Below are 16,748 nucleotides of genomic sequence, written 5' to 3'. Positions count from 1 at the left end.
TTTATTTGTTAAGTCGTTTCAGCATTCCTTATCTGCCTATGTATATATGTGTAGTATTTTGAATTCCTTCAGCCAGTAGCATCTTACTGGTTTCCTCAATGATTAAGAAGTTAAACAAAATCTATGATGCATGTTCATCTTATATTTTTATCAGACACATGATTTTTCCAATTAAAAATGTTATTCTCTAACAGTAATGAACAGGAAAATGACACCACTGTCCTGTCTTTAGTTCAGAGCTCTTCCCCTCTGACTGCCACCCACCATACACAGCCATCGACTTCATGAGGCAGGAGGCCCAGGTGCCAATCTTCGCTCTGATCTTAACCACTTTGAAAATTCACATCGTTTCCCCGGACTTCAGTTCCCTCATCTTTGAAACGAACAGAATGGATTCAAGATTCTTGAAGATCCAGCTCAGCTTAACTTCCTGTGATTGACTGTATCACATATCCTTATGTTTCTCACCACTATCCTTTACAAGTTTCTCGTAGCTTCTCCCAGATACTGCTGTATTCATTTTCTTTATTTCACTTTCCACCACAGCATGCCCTATTTTCCTTCTCTTACTTTCTCAAGGTTCAGTTCTTCGGTATTCAGCTTCCTGTCTCCACACATCCTGATACACATACACACAAATACAAATTTCTTTGTGGAAACCAAAAGACTATAACAAATTTGTAGTTATTATAGGATTACATGGAAGAAACAAGGGATTTCCACTCTGCTTTGCCCTTAATCTCTCTGAAAAACTACCTCAAAACAAAACAAACAAGAACTTCACTAAAAAACTACTTTGAACAAACAAACCACTTTGATCTCATGTTCAGTTTAGCCCAGAGGTAGATAATAATAGCACAAGTAATGGCCTTTCTCTTTTCTTCACCATTTCCTTTTCCGGAACCACACTCAGGCTTCTCCAGCTGGGTCAGGAGAATGCACGTTCTGAGGATCAGTTTGTAGCCTAAATAGACAATTACTCAGGCCTGCGTGGCAAGCCTCAGGAGTCCTGATTCTTTCTCCGTGCTTCTTCACACAACATGGCAAGCGTCCTCAAGGTCAGTCACCCTCAGGGAATTTGCACATACAGTATGCTTTCGTGTATATTTTTCTGCCAAGTGCAGTTAAAAATATTGATGGTATCTTTTCTATCTAAAGGAAAGACCCAGTAAGAAAACCAAATGAGATTTTCCCAAGAGTTGTTTCTAATGTTAATTGCTGACAAGTGTGATGTGATTTCTAAGCTTTCTCATAGCTCATAAAATGTCGTGGGGTGTTTGGAGGATGAAGGAATTGTGCCAAAAAAAGAATTCAAGAGGAACTTCCAGGCCAAGGAAATGCATGTGCAAAGCATGGACTCTTCAAAGCAGCCCAGCGTCCTAAGCATGGGGAGTAAGTAGTTCAATGTGGCTGCTGTAAAGGGGCTGTGTAGGGTGGGGGAGGGAGAAAGAGAGAGGATCAGGAGGAGGCAAGCCCGAAAAGATAAATGAGAGCTAGACTGCCAGGGCCAAACCACCCCCTGCCCTGCCAGGAAGCTCACAAGAGGAGGCCTCTGTCAGATCTGCTTCCTCATAATTCAACAAAACATGGAGATATGACTTCTGAAATTTCTCTTTTGAGGTACTCATTCAAACTAATAGCGTTTCCTCACAGACAAATACCAAGAAGTTGTTTGACCCTAATGTTTGCTGAAAAGTACAACTACAGAAAATGGATGTGTAGTTAGGGGGGGTTGTTTTTCTCCACACAAACATATGGGAGTGATAATGTTTCCCTCCCCACACCACCCCCTCTCTTTGATGAGGCTCAAGGCTGCCCCAGGGAGAGAAGGCCAAGGCCTCCTGGCCTACATACCGATCCATGTCATCCTCCAGGAAGTATAGGATGTCCTGACTTGATTTGATCTGATTCATATCCAAAGTTATAGGACCGCCCCATAACCAGACCCCACCTGCACTGATACCATTTTAACGACTCTTTTACATGATCTTTCGTTTGTCTTGTAAAGAAATAACTCATATACCTATGCCTTATACATTTAGCCCTACCCTTGACCCCTGACAGCTCTTCACTGCCCATGGGTCCTGTCCCCAAGCTATTCTCTAAATAAAAGAGCACTACTACCATACCTTGAGAGTCCAAGGAATCTTTCTGTCAACTCCGAGGCTCGCTGAGCCCACATCATCTCCATTATCAGGAAGTCACTGAGCAGTCATCAGTAGAAGTAAACATGCATAGTTGCAGTAACTCCAAATACTTTATGGTGCATTAATGACTCAGGAATTTGGGTCTAAGAATATGATCATTCTTCACGAAAGAATTTCAAATACACATTCACTTTGATTTGGGTCTCCTGAGGGACATATGGACATCAGTCGCCTTGCTTATGGCTAGCACTGGGCTCTCCACAGGAATGTGCCTCCCCATGCCTGGTGAACTTATGATAAGGAGAGGCCTGGAAAGAGAGACGGCCACTTTGGTAAACTCACACCATTGCCTGAATCTAAGCTCTCCTGCTCCAAAGCACAACCAGCCCGAAGCGAATGCAAGATAGTAGGTTTGCTTTCAGCCCACTCCCATCTCATGCACACCTTCATTCTTGTTCTTTCCGTTTCCCACTGAGACATACCAGGTGTCTTAGTCAGCTCAGGCTGCCATAAGAAAACACCACAGAATGGGTGGCTTAACAGGAATTTATTTCTCACAGTTCTGGAGAATGAAAGCCAAGATCAAGGTGCCAGCAGGGTCAGTATCTGGTGAGAGCTCTCTCTCCTTGGGTTGCAGACAGCTGCTTTCTGCTGCATCCTCATATGGCCTTTCCTCTTTGCTAGTGTAGGGGAGGAAGATATTTCCTCCACCCACTCTAGGTCCTTCTGACCGGACAACAAATTAAATTCACATGAGATAGAATAACAGGAGAAAATTAAACAAAGCTTTATAACATGTATACATGTGAGAGACCCAGGCAAACTGAGCAACTCACCAAAATGGCGGAAGCTCTCACCTTAAATACCACCCTCAGCTAAAGACAAAGGAGGATGTCGGGGGTGGGGAGAGTCAGTTATGGGAGATCACCAGAAAAGCACAGTAAACAAAAGTAAAGTTATTATGCAGATTTAAGTCCTTGCCTTCCACATTAAGAGTTTCTCGAGATAAGGTCATCCCGCTTCTTCCTGGTACAGAGAGGGAGACACCTTTACAGATGGAGATTTCCTTTACAAATGTAAATGTCTCTTAACAAAGGGTAAGTAAATTCTACTTTTCAGAGTTTCTCTCATGTCTGCAGTTTTTAAAAGTAACCAGCCCAAAATAATCCTCATGCCAAAGAGACATATCTTGGGGTGGCCAATTCCAGTCCCCAACACTAGCCTGCAAAAAGAAAGAGAGACCTTTCTCTCCAAATACTATCACATTGGAGGTGACAAGAGATTTTCCCATATTGAGGTATGTGGAGTAACTAGTCAGGTTTCAAACTGATTCAGCTTGAACTAAAGAAACCTGACTTATAGCTATCACACAGATATTGTACATCTGATTTAACCATTAAAGAACACATTCTCTTCAGATAAGAATGCATACTTCCCCTCCTACACCCTATTGTTAATGCCCAGATTAGTCCTTTTCCCAACATCAGGGTCATGTTGACCTGCTAATTTGTGACTAAATACCTCTTTGAAACTTTGAAAATGTATCCTGGGTGTGTTTAATGTATGTTTCTTGTTCTAAAAAGATATAAGACCGTACTGAAAACCATGCTTCTCTGGAACACTTTCTAATGCCTTCCCAGGTTATAATCCTCACTCTGGCTCAAGTAAAACTCACCTTATTTCTCTTATCTATAGAATGGTTATTGGTTATTTTGCATCAACAGAGGTTAAGGCTTCAACATATGAGCTTGAGGGGAACACAAACATTTAGTCCATAACATTCTGCCCTTGACCCCTCAAAATTCATGTCTGTCTTGCATGCAAAATACATTCATTCCATCCCAATAGTCCCATAAGTCTTAACATTCCAGCATCAATCCTAAAGTCTAAAGTCCAAAGTCTCATTTAAATATTATCTAAATCAGATATGGGTGAAACTTGAGAGATGATTCATCCTGAGGCAAAATTCCTCTCCAGCTGCAAATCTGTGAAACCAGACAAGTTATGTGCTTCCAAAATACAGTGGTAGGACAGGCATAGGTTAGCCATTCCCATTCCAAGGGGGAGAAATAGGGAAGGAAAGGGAGGCAGGTCCGGAAGCCAGGTACCTGATGGTTACAGTAGATATTAAACCAATTTGCTGTTTTCCTGTTTAACTTGAGGGGTCACTCAGGGGTCTTGAGGATTTGTGAGCTTGTTCTGCAGAAGAAAGAGAATGCCTTCAGGGAGGTTGTGATCATCAAATGGTGAATGGCAGGCCCACTGCCGTTGAAGCCCAGAAGTCAGATCGCCCAGGGCTCATCAGGAGTGACCCCTTTGTTTCTCTGAAGCTCCTCCTGCCAAGCCCCTTAGCTCTATAAAACCCCCCTGCTTTCTGTTCTTGGAGAGGCAGATTTGAGCCAACCCAGGCTTCCACCTACTCATTTTGGCCAATTCAAATAAATCTTTCTCCATCTCTAAGAGCTGATGTCTCAGTGTTTGGCTTGCTGTGCATCAGGCACACGAACTTGAGATTAGGAGGTTTGGTATCAGTGCTAAGCAAGTCCAAAGCCTAGCAAGGCAAATTCTATCAGATCTTAAGTCTCCAGAAAAATCTTCTTTGGCTTGATGCTCTGTCTTCAGGACCCACTGGGGCAGCAGTCCCACCTCCAAGGCTTTGCCAAACAGGGGTTGTGCCCCTAAGGCTCTGGGAGACCAGGGCCCTAAGGTTCTACAGGGCAGCCCCACTCCTGAGGTACTGATGGCATCTTCTTGGCCCACAGAAACAGAAGAGGTGGCCCTGTCCTTTGCAACTGAGGAGGAAACAGCCTTGCCCCCTGGGCCTGTGGTGGGAGTGGCAGTCCCAAGGATCTCTGAGTGTCTTCGAAATCATTCTTCCCTTTCCTTGAAGAACAGCACAGGTCAGGGCTGGCCCTGTGGCCGAGTAGTTAAGTTTGCACGCTCCACTTTGGTGGCCCAGGGTTTTACCAGTTCGCATCCTGGGCGCAGACATGGCACCACTCATCAAGCCACGCTGAGGCAGCCTCCCACATGCCACAACTAGAAGGACCCACAACTGAAAATACACAACTATGTACTGGGGGGCTTTGGGGAGAAAAAGGAAAAATAAAATCTTTAAAAAAATGGATAGCACAGGTTTGCAGCCAAGTAGCTCTATGGTCCTGTCTTGTAGAATCCAAGAAGTCCAACATCCTTTCTTCATTTCCTCCTCTCTCTGTCCCTTTTGTCCACACTGGTAGTGTTTCTGCTCCTATAATCCCATAAACTTTTATTGAGTGATAATGCAGCCACACCCTTGGTATTCTCTTCAGAACATGCTTTCTCATTTTTTGCGATATGGACAGGGTGAGAATTTTCCAAATCTTCCAATTCTAGTTCCTTTTTGCTTAACAATTCCTTCTTCAATTCATCTCTCTCTTCTTTTGTTTTACTATAAGCAGCCAGGAGAAACCAAGCCACTCCTCTAACAGTTTGCTTAGAAATCTCCTCAGCTAAATATCGCTCTCATCACTCAAAAGCTCTACCTTCCACAAAACACTAGAACACAGTTCAGCCAAGTTCTTTGCCCCATTATAACAAAGATTGCCTTCCTTCAGGATTCTAATAACAGGTTCCTCATTTCCATCTGAGATGTCACCAGAATCACCCTTAATGTCCATATTTGTAGCTTGTTCCTCAAAACTCTTCCAGCCTCTACCCGTTACTCCATTACCAAAGCTGCTTCCACATTTCTAGGTCTTTGTTATAGTAGCATCCCACTTCTCAGGACCAAAATCTGTCTTAGTCTGGGTTCTTCAGAAAAATATACATACATATGTAATTCATCTTTTATTATAAGGAATTGGCTCACACAATTATGAAGACTGAGAAGTCCCAAGATCTGCAGTTGGTAAGCTGGAGACCCAGGAGAGCCACTGGTGTGAGTTCCAGTCTGAGTCCAAGTACAAAGGCAGAAGAAGACCAATGTCCCAGCTCAAAGATAGTCAGGCTGAGAGAAAGAATTCTTTCCTGCTCGGCCTTTTTCTCCTATTCAGGCCTTCAACAGAGGGGATGAGTCCCGCTTGCCTTGGGAAGGGCCCCCTGCGTTACTCGGTCTACTGATTCAAATGTTAGTCTCATTCAGAACCATCTTCAGAGACATGCCCAGAAATGACGTTTACCCCAATATCTGGGCACCCCGTGGCTGGATCAAGTTGACACATAAACTTAACCTGGTTAATCTACCTTGACCTGCTTTCTTGTCTTTTCCTCACATGTTTAACCTTAGCTTCACCTGGTCATCACAATTTTCTGATTTTTGCCAATAATCGGAGCCTTGCTGAGAGACTGCTTAATTGCCCTAAAAATTACTAAGATATCGATGAGTGTAAATGACTTAAAAATTCTTCTCTCTATTTGCGTGTAAACTGTGCTCTACCTAAGAGAGAAAATAAAATTTTATTGTGGTATAATAATATAGCATAACACTCAATTTTAACTGTTTTAAAGCGTACAATTCAGTGGGATTAAGCACCTTCACAGCGTTGTACAGCCATCCCCACTACCTCGTCCCAGAACTCTCTCAACACCCTGAGAGGAAACCTCATCCCCGTTAAGCAGTCATTCCTCACTCCCCCTCCCCCAGCCCCTGGCAACCACTAATCTGCTTGCTGTCTCTATGGATTTGCCTATTCTGGACATTTCATATAAATGGAATCGTACACTGTGTGGCCTTTTGTGTCTGGCTTCCCTCACTTAGCTAAGGAAGACTGTGAGTCCCATTCGCTAAGAGAAGGTAAAAAATGGAAAGTGGAATATATTCCATAATATAAACAATTTCAGGTGTCTTTAAAACCACGCCAACTTTCTACTTAGCTATTTTACCAAGATTTGGGGAACTCATCTGCGATCCATCTGCCCCAGACTTTCTGTTCTGTGCTATTAATTCTTTCTTTCCGTGGAGGTTTGAGACAGCAGAACACACGCTGACATGGGGCCAGGGTGGAGAATATGAGGACACTTCAGGGGGCCCATTTCCCCTCTCCAGGCTGGCCTTCCTTCCCGGAAAGTGACCTGGCAGGACCGTAGGGGTCGTCAGGTCATGCAGCCCTGAGGGGCACAAGGATGCTTGTCCCAGGACACTTTAGGACTTGATAAAAATAAAAGCAAGCACATCTCTGGCAGCAAAGTAAATTATTCATGGGCTTATTTAAAAAGACAATATTTATAGAAAAAGAAAAAAAAGGATACCACTTCAATTCCAAAAATCATTTCCAGAAGAAGAAGAAGATTTCTAATCAAATGTGAGCCAGACACTCCCTTCATAGTTCAGACTGCACAGCTATGACTTAGCAAAGGATCCCAGGTTTTCTAAGAGACAGTTTCTACAATGTGGGTAATTTGAAAGAATATATAGCTTTATTGGGAATGTACCATGCAGATGGCCAGCCCAGACCACAAGTCAGCTGAAGTTTTGTGGGAAATGAGCAGTTTGGCAGCCTCTCAGTCTAAAGGGTCTGAGAATGCCATGCCAGAAAGACTCAGGGTCCTCAGGAAACGCTTTAAAACGCTGAAGTACTGGAGGTCCCACTCGAGGGTTGTAGCCTGTGTCACAGATTTTATGCACAGCCAACTCCCATAGCTTTGTTTGGTCTAAGGAATGTACCTTAGCAGAGGCTTTATTTTTCTTTCTCAGCTCTTCCTTTTTTCCTAATCTCCCTTTTTTTATTAATAGCCAAACACAAATACATTGCAAATATTTTGTCTTTATTTCTATCCTGCTACTATTTATATATCTGCTAAGATCAAAGTCTGGATTCATCCTCCAATGAGTTCATGTTATTTTCCTGCTTCTGTTTCAAAATATGGACCATGTAGTCTTTATAATTTTCCTTCATGATGACTAGCTTAGATTTAATCATATACACAAGCACTTCAGTGAATTGCTAAGCAAATCCATGGGAGGATAAAAGGAAGATCGATGGCCTGGTCTAGGCACAAAATTTTTCTCCTTATTTTCAAAAGTTTCTGGAGTCTGTTACTGAACACAGCGGACTGTGGTTAAAAATCCACAATGATTCCTTTGAAATAATAGTATTTGTCTTTTTATGAGGTCCTTCAGCCCAAAAGGATTATTTGACTCCATAATATTTACATTCAAAAGATCTGACTATGAGGCAAGGGTTTTAACAAATACACCTGAATTTATCGATACACATAAATGCTGTCTCCCCCATATATAGGTAGTGGCATTCCAAAGATATTGCTATTGTTTAAAATGGTTTTGGAACTCCATTTAGGAACTGCCTTCCTTCACACACTGAGGAAATTCCCTAAGGGTTAAAAACAGAATCTTTTTCACATCGGTATAAGTTTCATTTTCAGAAACAACCAAATCATTCAATATGGCAGATGGTCATTAACTGGATAGAACTGTTTTAACCTAAATAATAGGTACCTTCCAAATAATATTAGCTTTTTCTTTAATATATAATCCGTTAGTCCTAAAGGTAATTCCAAAAGAAGTTCCTAAAATGTTTAGAACAATAGCAATATGGTTGAAAGAAGTGTCTAGACCTCCAAAGTAACTCCTTTGAAAAGGATGACTCTCATTGAATATATGGACTTTTAAAAAAATTTTTTAAGAAAAATAAGGTATCCTCACCTTGTTTGATTTTCATAGACACTCTACATTACTGGTGACTAGATAAGGGGAGCTGGCTACGTTCCAGTTTGCTACAGAATAAAATTTTATTTAATAATTCAGTTTTTGGAGTAAACAGAAGTACAAAACCTGAAATACCTTCATAGAACTATGCTTTGGTGATTTCTTCTAAAACAAACTTTCAACGTTCACATCAATTTACAATGTGGAATGTATGCTATGCACAAAAGATAAACATACATTAAATGAACATATGAATATTAACAAAATATTAAAATATTAACCCTACCCACTAGAATTTATACTTTGGGTTTCAAAGTCTTGTTTCCAAAGCTAATTTCATTAAGCATGTCTATGATTGGGTTGCAAGAATGGCATATACTGGAATGTTAGATGCTATACAAATTAGTTTAAATAAGTTTTGTTTTTTGCCAACATGGAGTTATTTAATTTAGGTAAACTTGTGTTTTGTTTTTTGTGTTCCTGTCGATGATGAAAGGCAGAAGAAAATCATCACACATTAGGTACCTCTTGTACACAAGGACTGAACACGTTCCTTATTTAATCCACTCAGCATCTCTGAGCTAAATATTTTTATCCCCATTTATAGAGGAAGACACCGAGGCATGGGGAATTTAAACTGCAGACTCCTGGCGAGTGGGAGAAATGAACTCAGAATTACCTGACCATGTGTGGAGAAAAAAGCCAAAGACCATACCCACATGTTTGGAAAATGAAGTGGAATTACCTTCCCTTAGAGAACCTTTTTTTCACCAAAAAAACTGATGTTATCATTCCCCCGCATCATTCTTTTTCATTAATCTTAATAACTTTTTTTGTCATACTTTTTTCCCAAATGAAACAGTGCAATTATCTTCCTATCTGGGAAAATAAAATGTTCTATGAATTTTTATCTTGTTATTTATTCAGGAGGCTTTGGAAACCAGTTAAGTGCTTGAACCAGTTAAGTGTTTGGGAGGGACATATAAAAATAAAACAAGCTATATAAAGAACTGTTGAAGTGAATAAAATAAAGGGAAAAAAAACATGATCCTTTGTTAAAAGGCACTAGGAGACTTGACCATCTAGTGGGGTAAGAGGTTAAAGATTTAAATTAGGAAAAGAATACAGAAGAGATCCTTCAACTAAAACGCAAGAGGAAATTGAGAATCAATGTCAGAGCATTCTACTTGACCTTAGAGACATATTTTACTGGTGACTTTTTTGTTTTTAAGAGTGTTTCTGATTTTCTTTTTCATTTGTTAATGGCCCAAATTTTCCAGCTTATCTCCCAGTTTATTCTACCTAGTAAAAGCTTATTCATTTTTAGCTTTTATTTTCTTGTTCAGCCTCTGAGGACTGACAACTTGAAAGGAAATAAACTAAAATAAGGCACCAGGATTAAATAATGAATTTTTTTCATCATCTTGATGGATGACAATTCATTTTGAAAATAAATATAAGCTCATAATTTACTGATATTTTGTGAGATTCTTACCTTATTTCTGTGAGGGTTTCATTCTCATTGCCTTCTGTCTTTACCATTGTCAGAACTAACACCACCCAAATCCTAAAAGGGGTTAAACCTGAAGTGACTTGATGTTTTGACAGTGTTATGGCAAAAAAAATGGTGTTATCCAGAAATTTAGACTTGTGAATATGTCATATGAGGAGTTCTCAAAATTTCAACATGACTTGCCTAATTCTGGCTTTTTTTGTTTTCTGTAGTCTGCATTTGTTTTTATGCCAAAAGGATACACAGAAAACTTGTGTGCAATGCTCATCTTGAGTTGATCTTATGAAGCAGAGCTGAGTATAGAATTTTCTTTCACTTCAAAGGGCATAGACCACAGGGTGCAAAGAAAGAAGGGATTGGGTCCTTCCAGGCAAACCTTGCCCTCTGGCACTCATTCTCAACTCCCCACGGATGTAAGAGGGCAAATTCTGGCCCCTTGTAGCTCTAGGTAACATTTCCCACAACCCCTGACTCATAAATATTGACATTTGGGAAAAACAAGAGCAGAAAAGAGAGAAAAGGGCTTTGCCAAAAGAAAAAGTGGTTTTCAAGTTGAAGTGTTCGTATATTTTTCTAAAGCCTGATTTACATCAAAGACACTACTATAATTTTAAATAAAATATACCTCATCTTGGTATTTTAAAAAATAGTCTTGTCGATCAACAACTAGAGAACATAAGAATCAAAACTTTCAACGGAGTTTTAAAAATCTTTTTTTCCATCAGGAGAATAGTTTTAACTAACAGGACTGAGTTGAATGCAATTTTCTAAAAGGAACTACAACAATGATCTCAGAGAACATCTTTTTTGCTGAATACCAATTTTTAAATTATAGTGAATTCTTGATTTTCAGCAAAATCTTTTCTTCTTCCTCTTAAATATTTGTCTCCACTCTTCTTTACTTCAAAAAACAGAAATATGGTTAACTAAGACCTTTGAGAATTCTTCACAGCCCCCAGCCAGTTTGTCCCCATTGTGGAACTGCAGCGCGACCTGGTGGTAATTACTGTTATTACCTTGGTTTCTGCGTGTGAATGGCCAAAATTACAAACCGAAATAAAAGAACGCCTTGTGTATAGGCTTTTAGAAAATAAAAATAAACTATCAGGAAAAATAACAGTAGAGTGGTTCTCTTAAATCATAATTGCGAGCAGAGATTTTTATAGTTTTTAATATAATATACCTTTTAAGAATCGTTTAGTAAGGTACCTCATGAGTCATTGACATAAACTGATACAATTTGTAACATTCATATATTTTCATAGTAATCCTCTTTTTTATCACATTTCCAATTATCTGAGCAATGTCTCAAAAGCATTTCAGGGGCAAAAATATCTTAAATAAGTAATGAAGTAAACTAAAAAATTTATCAGCCCTGCAAGGATTCTTTTCCCCTCTGTGCCGTGGGTACAATAAGCATCATCAAAAGACAAAAAAAAAAAAGATCCATTTGTCAAAAGACTTTTCCCCAGCAATCAAATTTTAGCTAACAAGAACTTAATTAAGTTCATTTCCATCTTAAAAATGAAACGTATTTTTGATGTTTTTTCCCCTAAAAGACAAGGCAGTTTTATATGCTTTTCTTTTCACAGCTAGCAACACCATTGACACAGGACTTTATGGACAAAATGGTGATTCATAGTATCTGATCTTTTATATGTTTACATCTTTTACTTTACACCCATTCTCTTGCCTAATCCTTTCAACAACCCTGTCAAATTAAGGATCACTGTCTCCATTTTACAGATTAGAAAACTGAGGCTTAGGGATATGAAATAGTTTATTCAAGGTCACTGAGCTGGTGAGTGACAGAAGGGACTGAACCCTTCTCCAAAGCCCATGCTCAGGATCTAGGGCTTGGTTGGTCCTCAATAAATAATCGTTGGCTCAGTGAACAAATGCACCTATTGCAAGGATAGTAAGGACAAGCCTAGACTAAATCCAAGGTCTTTTGACTCTACATCTAGTAATTTTTCGGTAAAGTTTAGACATACTTTGGCTTTTCTCTTGCATCTGCATGCAATTATACTCTTCTGAGCCGGCTAAGCGCCTTCTATTTTCCAAAAAAGAACAAAGAAGCAATACCAGGCCAGAGTCACCTGAGCCTCACATACCTGGGCTGTTTGATCCACTAGGCACTAGCAGGGGATCTTTATGATTTTTTTGCCATACATCCCTTTGGAAGTCTAATGAAGCTTCTGGAACTCTTTCCAAAATCATCTTTTAGAATATTACATGAGAAACTAACTATTTTAAAATAAAATTTTCAAAATACTTTTTAAAAAACTAATTTGTAATATATGTGCTCATTTATTCATTAAGTAATTAAATCTAGCAGCAGATTTAATAACTACTATATTTTTAGAGTAGCAGTGAGTATAAATGACATTTTGAGATATCTGTAACCCCTGTAATGTGATATCACAATATCAGTCACTTCTGTTGGTAAGAGAGATATTGTTAATATTAATGTGATATGTGGCTTATGTTCATAATTAAAGAAAAAGCGAAATTTCAATTTGAAGTTAATGAAAATAAAAATTTCTTTTCATCTAAGTTCATGGACCCCTCACCCTGTTAAGAAATCAAGGCTAATCTTTAATGAGTTACTCATAGACAAATCTTTTCAAAAACTAAATTATAAAAAAATTCTTTTGTTCAAAAAATGTATACAACAAGTATATACATTCTCCTTGGTTACACATTCCTCTTGGAAAGTATATATTTTTTTATATAGTCCCCTTGATTAATATGTGAGATATTCACTTTAATATGAATGGTCTGATGTGAGGCAAGGCTCCAAAAATAAGTATGTCTGGGACCTAGGAAGGTATTAAGACAGCCTTGCCTGAGTCTTATGACATTGCTCAACAAATATTTACTGGTTGCTTGTAATAATTTCATTTAATTTAGCAAATATTTGTTCAGCAGCTATTATGTACCAGACACTATTCTGGACATTTTAGGAAACAGGTTAAAAAATGCATAATTTTATATCATTTGTGTAGCACTTTATAATTTTCAAAGCACTTCTACACATATCCTTCATTCAAGCCTATTTTCAACAACAAGAGGTAAGCAAAGAAGGATCTGGAGAATAATTCATTAATTTTTTCATTCCCATAATAAATCCCACTTCAGACAAATGGTAGGTATCCAATAAATGCAGACACCGTGCTCAGTTCTTATCCTTATCCTTTAAACAAGCCCTCAAATTAGGGCTGCCAGGTGAAATACAGAACACCCAAATAAATTTGAATTTCAGATAAACACATAATTTTTTTAGTATGTCTCGCATAATATTGTAACTAAAATATACTGCACTCGTTTGATACGGCTGCCATAACAAAGTACCACAGACTGGGGGCCTTAAACAACAGAAATTTATTTTCTCACAATCTCGAGGCTCAAAGTCCAAGATCGAGGTGTCGGTAGGGTTGGTCTCTTCTGAAGCCTCTCTCTCTGGCTTGTAGATGGCCATCTCCTCGCTGTGTCCCTGCATGGTCTTCCCTCTGTACCTAGCGCTGTCCTCATCTCTTCTTCTTATAAGGACGCAAGTCATATGGGATTAGGGCCCACCTCGATGGTCTCGTCTGACCTTAATTGCCTATTTAAAGTCTCCAAATCCTGTCACATTCTGAGGTACTGAGGGTTAGGCTTCAACAAATGAATTCGAGGGAGACACAAGTCAGTCCATAACACACACTAAAACATTATTTCTTGTTTATCTGAAATTCAAGTTTAACTGGGCATCCTGTATTTTTTGTTTTTGTTTTCTGTTTTTTTTTTTTTTTTTGGCTAAATCTGGCAACCCTACCCTGGATTTCTCTGTCTGAGGACTGTCTCTCCACTGCAGGAACTTGTTCAACCACAGGTAGGAACAAGCCAGAGGGTAGGGAAGTTAACTCCCCTGTGAGAAGGCAGCAATCAGTGATGGGTGAAGCTTGGTGGGGAAAGGCACTAGCTTCCTTTCTTTCTAGGGAGGCAATTCTGAGCATATTCTACAAAGTCTCCCGCAAGGTCCTAGTGGGTTGGAGGCCCAGCTGTCCGCAGTGGCAAACGCCCATTAATGCCCCCAGCACTGGCTTCCTCCCCTTCCCTGTCTCACCTTCCCTCTCCCCTTCTGCTCTCCCTAGAGTCACCTCCCACCTTCACATTCACATCTTCGTCTCAGGATCTGTTTCTGAGGGAACTCACCCTAAAATAAATGCTTATTGATTTGAATCCTCATTTTCAGAAGAGAGGTTTATGGAGCAACCAGACGCCGAAGGGCATGGAGATGGATGGATAGTGACAGACCTTCTTTCCCTTACTCAGCATTGCCTCTAGCTATCAATCATTGCATTCCTGTCATGTTCCAGGCACTGGGAGAGTCACTTTACACGTGTCTTGGCTCATCCTTTCATCCACTCTGCATGATAGCTATTGTTCAAATTGCAAATGGGGAAACTGATGCTCAGAGAGGTTTTCTGAAGCCACACAGCTATGGCAAATGTCTTTCCCTCATGGTGCTTAAAAGCGAGTTGAGAACATATAACATTTATATGTGAAAAGATAACTAACAACACAAGAGAGTGGGTGGAAGTGTGTAACAGGCAGTTCAGAGAAGTCCTATGGAAGTCCAAAGAGAAATAAGGGTGAACTGGGAAGATTAGGGAAGTCTTCACATGGGAGCTTGGGTTTGGGCTGAGTCTTAATGGATGTGGCAGATTCAACTGTGAAAAGAAGGGCAAGGGGAGAGTTCTGGGTGAGAGGGTGGAGGCGCAGAGTGTAGACGCAGGGCTGGGCATGTGTACTGTGACTGTAAACAGACAGATGGCCTGAGGATGGATACAGGGAACAAGGCCATATTGCAGAGGTCTTGGAATGCCAGATAAGAAATAGAGAGTTTATCTGAATACTTACGTTGAGCAAACGAAAGTTGTTAAAAGAAGAAAACTGGCACAACCAAAACAAGGTTTTATGAGATTCATCTGGCAGTGGCATGCAGGCTGGCTTAAAGCAGAGACTGGTTAGTAGACACCTGACAGTTCATGCTTATGGTACTAAAGACCTAACAGAGAATAATGAACAGGAAAGCGTAGATGACATTACAAGGGAGTTGTCAAGTCCGTGTCACTAAGAGGTCAGGGAGAAGGAAGAATAAAGAAAGCTCCTTTATTGTACCAGGGTGACGGGGAAAAGGTACCGTGAACAAGAAGTTGGGAAGTTAGATACATGAAGAAGAGGAAAGTAACTCTCTCAGGGTATTTTTCATTTCTGTGAAAATTATACAGTAGGATTTTCTGAATGTTCTGGAGTTGTGGATATGTTCCCACTTGCTAGACAAAAGTAATTCAAACCTGTAGGTGAGGCACTCTCTCTTCTCCATCCGTCCTATCCCACCCCATGACCTTGCCTAGCACCTAAGACCGGATCCATAACTATAGGAGACATCAATTGTTTCTGCCTGCCGAACATCCCCTCTCCCTTCACCTGGTAACAGCATTCATGGTTTCCTTCGGAGATCTCGTTCCATGCAGTACAGGTGGGTCTGATCCTGTCCCATTCCACTCCATCCAACTTCCCCTACCCCTAGCCCAACTGCAAAAATGGGCACATATTCCAGACCTGGTCAGTTAGAACACCCTGTACCCCCTTCAAGCACAGCGATTCAGGAGTAAGCATGTGGCTTCAGCCAAGCCAATCATTATCAGTGAAATCGTTCTTGAGAATAACAGGAAACACTTCTTTCTGCTACAATTAGGGTCCATAGTAGGAGTTAGGGGTTATAAATTAAAGTTAAAGATCAAAGGATGTGATGAGGGCTAGGAAAGAGCCTGGCTAAGATGAGAGAAACAGAGCCCTAGAAAAATCATTTGAACCCCTGGGTCCAGCCACATTTGAAGTTAGCTAAACTTCTGAACTTTCCAACTACATCATCAAAACATTCTCTCTTTTTTTTCATTTGATTTGTTTTGTTTTGTTTTGTTTTGAGGAAGATTAGCCCTGAGCTAACTGCTGCCAATCCTCCTCTTTTTGCTGAGGAAGGCTGTCCCTGAGCTAACATCCATGCCCATCTTCCTCTACTTTATATGTGGGACGCCTACCACAGCATGGCTTGCCAAGCAGTGCCATGTCCCCACCTGGGATCCGAACCAGCAAACCCCGGGCTGCCGAAGCAGAACGTGCTCACTTAACCGCTGTGCCACCAGGCCAGCCCCTCTTTTTTTTCTTCTTTAAGGAAATAGAATTAGACTTCAATTACTTGCTACCCCAAAAAAAGTTTTTTATGTAGCTAATTTTACCAACTTTTTATTAAAATGTGTCCTGCCTGTGCCAACAGTCCACACAATCTTAAAAATCATTTTATTGAAGTTTTTCCTTCCTTGGCCCCCCTAGGTGTGTTACTCCTCCCTTTTCTCTGCCTCCCACACCCAGTTTATTTGCATTTACTTTAAAG

General features: G+C 40.2%; 1 long non-coding RNA gene across 1 annotated transcript; it reads left to right on the top strand.

Annotated features, from left to right (window-relative positions):
- Positions 1-913: 913 nt before the first annotated feature.
- LOC139082064 (uncharacterized) lies at positions 914-9,701 on the top strand. The gene is made up of 3 exons (XR_011537764.1): positions 914-1,058; positions 1,245-1,392; positions 9,401-9,701. It is a non-coding gene; the product is annotated as an uncharacterized lncRNA (long non-coding RNA).
- The last annotated feature ends 7,047 nt before the right edge of the window (positions 9,702-16,748 follow it).

This window comes from Equus przewalskii, chromosome 2 (genome assembly GCF_037783145.1).
Source record: "Equus przewalskii isolate Varuska chromosome 2, EquPr2, whole genome shotgun sequence".
Lineage (NCBI taxonomy): Eukaryota > Metazoa > Chordata > Mammalia > Perissodactyla > Equidae > Equus > Equus przewalskii.
This window is presented reverse-complemented; position numbering and strand designations above follow the sequence as displayed.